Here is a 10,340-nt window from a genome sequence, read left to right as displayed (position 1 = left end):
AAAGCTATGTAAAGAGTGACAGGAAATGTTATGAAGCTAGTAATGAAAAATATAGAAAGGATGTTATGAAATGGAAGAATGACAATTTATTATCAAATGATGAATTCAAATATTTGTACTGTGAATTTCCTAAATTATCTGCAATGTATCTATTGCCTAAAGTTCACACAGGTAAAGACATTCTGCCTGGACGACCGATAGTATACTCCACAGGAAGTATGTACGAAAATACCTCTAAATACATTGATCATTTTCTTAGACCATATGTACAGGCACTACCTTCGTATGTGAGGGATACCGGGGATTTTCTGAGAAAGATTGGGAATGTAACCTGGGACCAAGGCATGCTATTGTTAACACTGGATGTTAATAGCCTTTATACTTCTATACCACATGACTTGGGTATGGAAGCCTGTCGATACTACCTGAAAAGTCGTCCTATTTGTTATTTAATACATACGGAAATGCTACTGATTATGATGTTCATATGCCTCACAAACAATTTTTTCATCTTTGATCACATGATCTATTGTCAAGCCCAGGGAACGGCGATGGGATCCTGCTTCGCCCCAAGCTACGCAGGTTTATACCTTGGCTGGGGAGTGGAGCAGGTGGCAAGTAACATCGAAGCCTTTAACCATCAGGTCGTCCTCTGGGCTAGATATATTGATGACATATTCTGTATTTGGATGAAAGGGACGCAAGTAATTTTGTAGCTTCCCTGAATGACAACAACTTAAATCTTAAATTCACTTGCTCAATGGATAGGAAGGCTATTGAATTCCTAGATGTAGAAGTGAAAGTAAACGAAAATCGGTTGGAAAGTAAATTGTTTCGTAAATGTACTGCTGAACACAGTATACTCCATGCCGAGAGTGGTCATCCGACTAATCTCATTAATAGTATACCCTATGGGGAACTATTAAGGGCACGTCGCAATTGTTGCTCAGAGTCAGCATTCATGGAAGAAATGAACAATATGAAGCAAAGGTTTGAAGAGAGAGGTTACTCTCAAAAAGTGATTAAAAAAGCTTGTGAGAAGTTGAAAGGTGTCTAAAGAGAAGATCTGTTAAAAATCAAAGAGGAAACCAATACAGAGGATGAGTCCATAAGATTCATTACCTCATTCAGTAATCAGGCAGGAGAAGTACGTAAATGCTTAAAAAGATTTTGGAATGTATTAAATACTGATGAAACTCTAGCGGAATGTATTGATGCTAATCCTAAAATTACATTCCGTAGATGCCCAGCATTGAAAGATATGTTATGTAAGAACATTTTACCCCCTGAAAGTAATTATCAATCAAAAATACAAGGGTTTTATACCTGTCCAGCATGCAAGGCATGTAGAAATAGTACGAATTGCAAACAGATTAAATTATCAAAATCTCAAAGACATTTCACCATCACTAAACATTTAAGTTGTAAATCAGACTACTGTATTTATGCCCTAATTTGCCCATGCCAGTTAGTATATATTGGCAGCCCCATCCATCAGGTCAAACGCCGACTCTTAGAACATATGCGGGCAATAACAAATGAGGATAGGCAATATCCCATTGCCCGACATTTCAAAGAATACCATAAGAAGGATGTGAGTTTGCTTAGATATTGTGCCCTCAACAGAATCCCTGTTTCAGAAGGAGGTGGAAATAGGATTCTTGAGTTATGAAGATTAGAATCCAGGATGATTATAAAATATGAAACTATGCATCCTGAGGGCATAAGTAAAGATGAGGGGTTTTCAGTGCACTTAGGCTGAGACATTAATAATCCATATGATAAATTGAATTTCTAACTTGTTAGAATATAAACCTGAATGATTGCCTCTTGAAAATTATGTTTGTGTTTTTAAAGTAAGAAATAGATCATTTACTGATCAATGCACTTGGTTTTATTATTTTGTAGGAGACGGAGCTAGTGCCGTGTTATGGAGAATCATAGAATGAGCTACCATGGACGGTGTTGTTTTATGAATTTGAGTCATGCATGTAAAATACTATTGGCCCACTTGGGCAGAATTGAGAATTAATGAAATGAGCATATGATGTTATATCTATGAAACAAAGTTAGACCCACTTGGGTGGAACTGTCACATTATACAGAAATGTATGTTTTGATATACAAATATATGTATTCATGGGAATTGGTTTATACAAACTTAAATTTCATGTGTATCAAAACAATTATGTAGATTTATTGAGATCTGCAGCTTATATTGGAATATGCTCTTTATTTTGAGTTGAAAAATGCATTCATGGAAATTGGTTTATACAAACTTAAATTTCATGTGTTTCAAAACAATTAAGATTTATTGAGATCTGCAGGTTATATTGGAATATGCTCTTTATTTTGAGTTGAAAAATTCATTTTTCTATATAAATTAGCTGTTACAAAATGGATGCCGCTGTAACTATACATGTAAGGCAGCAAAGTAGTCTTTTTTTATTGTTTAATACTTAGTTTGCTCTATATCACATGGGACATGCAAATGTCTGATTGACCCGTGAGAAAGGAACTGTGGTTCCGAAATGCGTCGGGCAGTGTTTGCCATATGCTTTTGGAGAAATAAATCAAGTTGAAAAGCACTTTGGGCTCGGCATAATCTTTTGAAACATTAAGGATTGGCATCTATTGAATTTTTGGGGGTCGCCACCCCACCGGCAGCCCGCCACTATCTGATGGCAGAGGTATAACGCAAACACTGTTTTGAACATACATAAATATATATACATGAACATAGGACAGAACAGTTAAAGCATCACAAGCTATATACAACTATTATTTAATAAGATGAAATTTGGTTACATTTTTTCTATTTATCTAATTTCTATTTATTTTTATTAACTGGAAATTTCAACATGTTTATGTTCAATATCATTACCTAACGTTTTCGTGCAGAAAAGGAAAGTTGAAAAACAAGGTTGTAAAACAAACAATGAGAGATGGGGGTCAGTAGAAGGGAGTGGAATGGAGAAATCATACAATTCTAGATTAGAGGAAACAACCCAGGGTTTGTGAAGTATAAATAGGAAAATTATGGAATTCACATGAGCAGTGAGGGTAGCCTTAATCCTAGTTTGTCTACATACTATGTTTCAATCAGTACCCACCTAATTAATCCTTAATACTGATTCCATTAGGAAAATGGGCCACCTAGTAAGTCGAATATAGACTGCTAGGATGCCTCCATCCTTAAATATGTCTATTTAGAAATCTGTTTATTGAATTTTGCAATAATAGGTATATATCACGTTATGGGGCAGTTTAGTGCACGGTTACAATTAACGCACAACATATATACATGATGTTATATAGTCAACTGCAATGATCTGCAACGGTGGGGGCAGTGTTCAAGTCTGTCTTATATTAAAGGCCTCCTTGGCAGTGAGTACAATTACTGAAGCACCGCAGGTTTTGAAGTCTTACCCCATGCGGGGACTATAAAGTAGCAGCCTTAGCGCTATGTTCGTTCCCTCCAGTGATTCCAACAAACAGATAACCAATTATTTTATTAATAACCAATCTCTGCAGTCGGGGAGCTGTCTCCCCTACAGAGTAACAACTAAAAGAACAACAGCAGCTCTCAACATGTGTCTAGGTGCCCCCCCCACCCCCTACCAGGTCTCTCCCCCCCAGCCACCGCATCCCCCATTCAGAGTGTCGCGCAAACAATGGCATATGTGTTCCTGTGTCTCACCAATTGCATCAAAGCTGTAGCACCCTGTGCCGTGATACTCCACCAGGCAAGCCAGCCCCTTGTCGACTAATGCAGCTCCCTCAGCCCACCCCTATTGTCCTCCGTGTCAGCTACGCCCAATTGCAGCAGGGATTGCAGCATCACCCCCCCCTGGGATGCGATGGGTGTCATCCGGAGTCCCAATGTTTCCTCCCTCCGGAGGGCCACCTCCTCCGCCTTTGACCAGACTAGGAATGAGCCACGCCATGCCTTCACATGCGGGGGGGTGTCTGCCTTCCAGCGCTTAGTGAGGAGCCTCTTCGCCACTACAATCCCCAAATCTATAAATCTAGAGGCAACTTTTGCAGAGGGCGGTCTATGGAAAAGGTGCAGTAAATACATAGACCACTCAGAGGGAAAATCCCGTCCTGTACACTTGCGGAGCGCCTCCCATACTGCCTGCCAGTAGGCGCTCAATACTGGGTAGCCCCATAGCATATGAATTAAGCCAACGTCTGGCTCCGCACAGCGGGGCCAGCATGCATCTGTACGACAGAAGTATCTGTTGATGGTTGCCGGTGTGAGGTTTGCCCTGTGTAAGATGAAGAATTGTATTTGGCGAAATCTCATGTTCCTAGGCACTCTTTTCGGACCCTGTAGCACCTTTTCCCATTCCTTATCGGACATGGGGCGAGCAAGATCCGTCTCCCATTTTCCACGCAACGACCCCAGACTCAACGCCGTGTGCGTTCATAGTGCCGCCGCAAACCATTTAATCAGGTGTCTCCCCCGCCCCATAACATGGAGATATTGCACCACTAAGTGTTGTTCTGGTTCCTCCCGTAGGTCTCCCCAGTGGCCCGCCAGTGTCTCCACCAGGGCCCGTTGTCGGAGAAACTGGCCTTGGGCTATCCCTGTCTCTTCCGCAAGGATTGCGAATGGGAGGAGAGCCCCATCTCGGTAAAGGTCCTCTAAGGTACAGATATCAGCTGCATTCCAGTCCCTCAGCTCCACAGTCCCAAGCACTCCCCGCCCACTAGGGGAGCCTTCCAAAGGTATGGCCAGTGCATAGGGAATCCTAGATCGAGTAAGACGGAGACACCTACGATAACATTTGTATGCCACCACCAACAGCAGCGGCGCCGGTCTCATCACATCTGCCGCCGGGGGAAAAATCCTAAGTAGCTCAGCCAACGACAGCTGAGGGTCCGTCGCCGTGTCATCATGGCTTCTGTTCGCTAGCCAGCGAGCTATCCACTGCAGCTGCACTGCCAGGTAGTAATGCTCAAAACACGGCATCGCAAGTCCTCTCTGACCTACGGGGAGATACAATTTGGGTAGTGCGACCCTGTGCCGCGCAGTTCCCCATATAAAGTCTCGGAGGGGACGTGTCAAGCCCGTAAAAAAGGACGCCAGGACGTATAGAGGCAAATTGGTGAAATAGTACAGTAGACGGGGAAAAATTACCATCTTAACCAACGCTATTCGGCCGGTGACCGATAGGGAAAGTGTACTCCAGAACTTCATCTGAGCCCTGATCGCAGATACGGCTCTTCCCAGATTGCCCTCAACAAGATCTGTCGGTTGACGGTATATTTGGATTCCCAGATAGCGAAAGGTGTCCGGCTGCCACTGCACCTGTACTCCCCCAAGGCGATAACCCGGATCCGGAGTGTCTGCTCCAAATGCATACAGGCAGGACTTGGATGCATTTACCCGGAGCCCCGAGAGCGCTTCAAATTCGCACAGGATACGCTCCAGCCCAGCAGGAACACAAGACACATCTCTGATAAAAACCAGTAGGTCGTCCGCATAGAGGGACACCTGGTGCGTCGCATCTCCCAGTGGGATGCCATCCGCCAGTTCCTTGCGAAACGTCGCAGCCAGCAGCTCCATCGCAAGCGCAAACAGGAGGGGCGACAGCGGGCATCCTTGTCTAGTGCCACGACCGACCGGAATGGGGTCAGATATGTACGGGCCGGTTCTCACTCGCACCGTAGGGCCCTTATATAGAAGAGCTGCAAGTTGAAGAAAGCCAAGCCCCAGTCCGAAGTGCGACAGCGTCGCCACCAGATATCCCCACTCTAGACAGTCAAATGCCTTTTCCAGGTCAAGGACTAGGCAGCCTGCTCTGGGCCACTGCTGGATACCGTCAGTCGCTACACGAAAAAACCTCCGTAGGTTAAGAGAGGTGCTGCGCTTAGGCACAAAACCATTTTGATCTCCATGTACCAGCGCCGGTCCCACCAGCGCCAGCCGTTCCGCCAGTACCTTCGCTAAAATTTTATAATCTGTGTTGAGTAGGGCAAGTGGGCGATAGGACCCCAGCTGAGTGGGGTCCCGTCCAGGTTTGAGTAAGGAGATCAGATAGGCCTCTCGCATCGACCCAGGTAGGGCACCCTCCTCAAGGGCGGCCAGATAAAGAGTGTGAAGCTTAGGTATCAACGATTCCCTGTAGGATTTATAGTATTCTGCCGGGAGCCCAACCGGGCCCGGCGCCTTCCCGGTGGCAAGAGAGGAAACCGCATCTCTAATCTCATCTGCAGTGAGGGGGCACTCCAGAGATTCATGGTGCTCTTCCGGGACCCCGGGCAGCCCCGCAGCTTCCAAAAACCGATCCAGGTCACACGCCTGTCTACCTCCCGTTGATCGATACAAGAATGTGTAGTGTGTCGTCAACGCCCGGTGAATCTCCCATTGTGTATATACCAGCGTTCCATCAGGCCCACGTATTGCGCTTATCGGGGCATGGGCAGACTCCTGTCGCAGCAACCAGGCCAGCAATCTCCCAGCCCTATCCGATGTGGCATGCACTCGAGCCGAGTGGGCCGCATAGTTGTGGCACTGCAGCCGGTCCAGCAATTCAGCATGGCGCGCCCGGAGTTCCAGCAGTTGGTCCGAGTCTGCACCGCTTCCCTCCCCATGCAGTTCGCAGGAGAGCAGACGAGACTCCAAGGCAGCGAGGGCACTCGCTAGTTGCTTGCGGATGTTCCACGTCGCGCCCATGCAATGTCCCCTAATGCATACCTTGTGAGCATCCCACTCTAGCAACTCACTGCCGGCAGAGCCCTCGTTGAGGTCAAAATATTGTTCTATTGCAGTGCCCAGGGAGGCGCGGAACTCCGCGTCCTCCATGGCTGCCGGTTGGAGGCGCCACGTAGGGATCGGGGGTACGTCAGGTCTCCACCTGAGACCCACTTTGAGGGGGTTATGATCCGAGTACGTCCGGCCCAAATACTCAGTCTGATCCATCAATGGAAGCATTGAGTGGGTGCCCACCACCCTGTCAAATCGAACATGGAGGTCGCGTACTGCCGAATAATATGAATAGACGCGGTCATCAGGGTGTAGACTGCGCCACATATCAAGCAAAGCCCAGTGTGACAGCCAGGTAGTTAAGGCTTGTGCATTCGAGCCCACCTGTGTACCCCGGAGCGGCGGGAAAGAGCGAGCTAGGTGCACGTCGAGCACCGAATTAAAGTCCCCCCCCCAGCAGCCAAGGGAGACCCGCATACGGTGCCAGTACCACGGACAAGCTAGCCAGGAACGAGGACTGCTCGACATTCGGTGCATACAGTGAGCCAGTAACACCTGCTGTCCATCAAGTCGCCCGTGTACTAGGGCATATCTCCCGCCTGGGTCAACCAGCGCCTCTAGACAGACGAATGGGGTACCTGCCCTCACCCAGACCAGTGTGCCCCTGGCATGTGCCGAACAAGTGGTGCCAAACACCTGCCCCCTCCAGCGCGTGCGCAGTCGGTCCAACTCCCTCGGTGTCATGTGTGTCTCTTGAAGGAGGGCTATGGCTGCCTTGTGTCTCTGCAGGTATTCAAATATGGAGTATCTGCGCGCTGGCATATGCATACCCCGGACATTCCATGTGATTACATTTGTGGTGGCCATTTGGAACTATTATGATCTATGCATGTGGCGGGGCCTGGTGGCACACATCCGGGGCGGGGGTTAGGGTCCTTGCGAGCCAATCCAGAGCGCTGCACTAAAAACCAACAAAACAACGAAGCACATATATGAAACCATGTGCGTGAACGAACTAACAAGGCCAATATAACTGCCAGGGCAAACCCCCTTACGGGTATTTGTCTAAACCATAAGCTAATGCTCATAAAGTACGGCTAAGCCCAATGGTGGCTAGCAGGGGTTATTATGTGGTGTCAGTTGTTGTAGGGTGCTCCCTGACCATGGTGCCTGTGCATGTGTAGTGTAAGGGACTCCTTTAACCTGGGCTTGGGTCGGTGCGTGGGGGACATTTAGTCTGTGGAACTCGTGTCTTCGGGTAGGGGTCCGCACCTACTAGGCTATCCGTTCCTTCTCAGGTAGCCGCTTCTAAGCCCTCCCCCCACCTCCTCCTCCCTCCCAGTCCTTTGTAAGTCTGCCAACCAGACACCTCCCCCTCCATCTCACGACTCCGCTTATCCTTAAATATGTCTATGGTGGGAGAAATAAACAAATTAATATTTCCCAAGGTGGGATAGAAGCTATATTTATAACAAATCTATATGATGCTCAATACTTACTACATAAGATAATTGAAATTGACACCTTTATTTAAAAGAAAAGAATGAATGGGTGTATGATGACTCCCAGTCTAAGCAAACCTCAGTCCAGGTCAGGGAGCCGGACGATATATGGAACTGACTATTCAATTACAGCAACCGGCCTATATGAAACAAGAGAGTTTATAATTATACCAATAATCCATTTATGCAACGTGTATTATTATTAGGAGTGCTCCACTTATAATGTGCACTACCTAATCTAGTTGCAATAACAATTAAGAAATAAAAACGATTATACCCCAAATAACATATGGGAAGATATTTATATTTTATATTTTAGAAGGCACATTTTCAAAAACATGAATTGAGTACATGGCCAGTCATGGGTGCATCCGCCAAAAGTTACACAATAGTGGCATCCAGCCTCCAGTAGGAAGCGAATGTGTAAACACAGTAAACTATTACAATTTAATGACGTGCATTGATATAACATGCACCACATAACATTGTTGCATTAAAGATAAGCGCAACTTATGAGCACCAAATGATATATGTGAGGTTATGTTGTATGTTTAGAACGGCATATGCCCAATAGAGCATAAGTCCCTAACAAGAGACCCACACCAAAGACAGAGCACCAAAATAAACTTCAATCGGTACGATCGAAGCCAAGACACGACTTATCATTAATGCAATGCGGTATGATGAAAAGACATCACAAAGCATGTTTAATAAGTCACCCCCCTAAGAAGATATATTCATCTTAAAACGGGGACAAAGTAGATTCCCTATGTAAATCAATGATAATAGCACCAAACATACCCCACGGTGAGCCACAATACCTCCTTAGTTAACAATATTCTTGAAACACATAAAACAAAAAATCGGCCAGGCCGCGGCAACTCCAGCAATAAGCAACTTACCAGAATCAGTCGAAGCAATCCTCGCCAGTACGCAACCAAACGGATATGAGGTTGCGATTTGGATCTGCCTGATATACCCGCGCTAACTAACAAAAACAGGAACAGCTGGGAGAGCTGAGATACTTCCGGAGTCTGCCATCTTATTGTGGGGTGTCCTGTGTAATAATGTATACAGGAAGACAAGTTGCAATGCCACGCGGCTCAAAACCCGAAGGGGAAGTACTGAAAGCACTGTGAAAGTTAAATATAATTCAATGTCCAGGTATCAATATATGCGCAAAAACAATGTGTTAAAAGAACTGCACATTGATGTATTGAGTTACAATAAGAAATCACATGAGGCCACGGCATCTAATAATGTCAAAACAAAGTAACTTCCATATATACAACGAACATAAATTAAACTGCAGAGGATGCCAAAACCAGAATATAAGGCAAAATATCGACCGAGTCACTGCCCAAGATTCCTTGGTCTAAAATGGCCGCCATCTTGTAGTGATGTTTCTTGATAAGCGGTCTATGTATCGAAGCGAGTCTTTACCCCGATAGGCTGCAATCCTAAATGAAAATCAATATAATGTAAAACTTACCATCAAATACAGTAGGGAACAGATTACCTTTTTGGATATCAATTTCTATGTAGTAAACAACTGTGTGCAGAGTATGACTCATCGCAAAAGTACTGCCTGCAACAGTACTTTACATTTTAAGAGCGCCCACCCCCACCACGTGATTGACAACATCCCGTATGGCGAAATGGTTTGCATGCGGAGAAATTGTAGTACTGATGAGACCTTCAATAAGAATAATGATGAGACCAAATATCGATTCATTGCCAGGGGTTACAATAAAAACGCTGTGGAGAAGGCACACAAAAGGATAAATAAAACACCTAGGGAAAACACCCTTAAGATTAATTGCGAGAAAAAGAACAGAAATTCCTATGTGGCTTTCAATACACAATATAATGATCGTAGCAGCAAAGTTTACAATGTGCTACGGAAACATTGGCACTTACTGCAGGAAATTCCCACTCTCAAAGAACTTGGGACTCCTAGGCCTATGGTCACATATAGAAGAGGACAGAACTTGAGGAATATTTTATGTCCAAGCTATGTAACTACACCAAAAAACAGCCTATTGGTTACCCTATAACATTGAAGGTTTCTACATCTGTGGGGATTGCAATGTTTGCAAATTCGGGAAAAACAAATCAAAAAA

This window comes from Triturus cristatus, chromosome 8 (genome assembly GCF_964204655.1).
Source record: "Triturus cristatus chromosome 8, aTriCri1.1, whole genome shotgun sequence".
NCBI classification, from domain to species: Eukaryota; Metazoa; Chordata; class Amphibia; order Caudata; family Salamandridae; genus Triturus; species Triturus cristatus.
This window is presented reverse-complemented; position numbering follows the sequence as displayed.